This window comes from Mandrillus leucophaeus, unplaced genomic scaffold (genome assembly GCF_000951045.1).
Source record: "Mandrillus leucophaeus isolate KB7577 unplaced genomic scaffold, Mleu.le_1.0 Scaffold108, whole genome shotgun sequence".
NCBI lineage: Eukaryota > Metazoa > Chordata > Mammalia > Primates > Cercopithecidae > Mandrillus > Mandrillus leucophaeus.
The window spans coordinates 1520125-1522623 of NW_012098987.1; positions in this window are offsets into that span (position 1 = coordinate 1520125).

Here is a 2499-nt window from a genome sequence, read left to right on the forward strand (position 1 = left end):
TCGCCTCTCTACCCTTCTTTCTGATCTCTTTCCAGCTTTGACAACTTCTGTGTTCTCTGCATATTCTTTGGTCTCTGAGGTCTCATCTCAAAGTGTCATCAGTGTCTCTGATTTTCATAAGTGTAGGATTCCTTTACTTTGCACTCTGGACTCAACTTGCTTTCCTTTATAGCGGAAAACACCGAATCACCCTCCACTTCTTGCCATCCCTTCTCTAGAGCTGTCTGCCTCTGTCTGTTTTCTCTGATCTGCAGACTGATCACCTTGCCTCTGGCCTTTCCCTTTACAAACACACTCTTGCAAAATAGTTTTTCCCTGGTACCTTTTTCAGCACATGACCACCATCCAAAAACTGAACAATTAAAATACACCCTTAAAATACAATTTCTTTTAAAACATTACCTTTACTAGACCCACTTGTCTACATAATTTCTCCTTCTTTCCTTGATTCCTCATTTCATTCCTTCTCTCAACAACGTTGCTGCCTCCTTTATCTAATATCCAGTAATCTGGCCCATTCAGTGGCAGGTTCTTGCATAGTGTTGACTAAGCCTTCTGTATCTATTGAGGCTGCTAAGCTATACTCCAATATTTGTTACATAATATCCCTACATACAGAAGATATCGAATTAGCAATTTAATTAAATTATCATTTGCAGTTGGCCATTGTACCATTGTGTGCCTTTTGTCCATGTAAATGCAGTCTATTGAGATTGTAATCTTTTTAGTGCAGAAATAGTGGCAGACATGTTTTGCAGTACCATTTGCTTGTAGGGCTTTAATAGATCATCCCAAATTGTGGAAATAAGTGTTGTATGTGAAATTTGTAGACCAGCAAAGTTTTACTGCTCTCAGTGAATCCTAAGAATCAGCAAACTCAGGGACAAATTTCTCTCTTTTTAAAAAATATTTTTTAAATTTTTATTTTTTTGTGGGTATATAATAGGTATATATATTTATGGGGTACATGAGATATTTTGATACAGGCATATAATGTGCAATAGTCACTTCAGGGTAAATGTGGTATCCATCACCTCAAGGAGTTATCCTTTGTGTTATAAAAAATCTGATTATACTCATTTAGTTACTTAAAAATGTACAGTTAAATTACTGTTGACTATAGTCACCCTGTTGTGCCATTAAATGCTATATCTTATTCATTTTTACTATTTTTTGTACTGATTAACCATCCCCACTTCTCCACCCACTGCCTGCCCACCCCCAGCACTACCCTTCCCAGTCTCTGGTAACCATCATTCTACTCTCTATCTCCGTGAGTTTAATTGTTTTAATTTTTAGCTCCTGCAAATAAACCAGAACATGAGAAATTTGTCTTTCTGTGCTTGGCTTATTTCACATATCATAATGACTTCCAGTTCCATTCGTGTGTTGCAAATGACAGGATCTTATTCTTTTTTATGGCTGAATAGTACTTCATTGTGTATCTGTACCATGTTTTAAAAATCTATTTGTCTGTTGATGGACACTTAGGTGACTTCCAAATCTCAGGTATTATGAATAGTGCTACAATAAACATGGGAGTGCAGATATCTCTTTGATGTACTGATTTCCTTTCCGTTGGGTATATACCTAGCAGTGGGATTGCTGAATCATATGGTAGCTCTATTTTTAGTTTTTTGAGGAACCTCTGAATTGTTCTCCACAGTGTTTGTTCTAATTTACATTCCCACCAACAGTGTGTGAAGGTTTCCTTTTCTCCATATCCTTGCCAGGATTTGTTATCACCTGTCTTTTGGATAAAAGCCATTTTAACAAGGGTGAGAAGATATCTCATTGTAGTTTTGGTTTACATTTCTCTGATGATCAGTAATGTAGAACATCTTTTCATGTACCTATTTACCATTTGTATATCTTCTTTTGAGAAATGTCTATTCAGATTTTTGCTCATTTAAAAATCAGATTATTAGATTTTTTGCTATAGAGCTATTTGAACTCCTTATATATTCTAGGTTATTAATACCTTGTTAGTTTGCAAATATTTTCTCCTGTGCCAAGGGTCATCTTTTCAGTTTTTTGATTGTTTCCTTTAGTGTGCAGAAGTTATTTAACTTGATGTGATCCCATTTGTTTATTTTTGCTTTGGTTGCCTGTACCTGTGGGGAATACCCACATGACTCAAGAAATCTTTGCCTAGTCCAATGTCCGGGAGAGCCTCCTCAATGTTTTCTTGTAGTAGTTTCATTGTTTCAGGATTTAGATTTAAGCCTTTAATCAATTTTGTTTTAATTTTTGCATATGACAAGACAGGAGTCTAGTTTCATTCTTCTGCATATAGATATCTATTAATAGTTTTCCCAGGACCATTTGTTGAAGAGACCATCCTTTCCACAATGCATGTTCTTCACATCTTTGTCAAAAATAAGTTCACTGTAATTGTATGGATTTGTTTCTGGGTTCTCCACGCTGTTCAGTTGGTCTATGTGTCTGTTTTTATGCCAATACCATGTTGTCTTGGTTACTATAGCTCTGTAATATAAC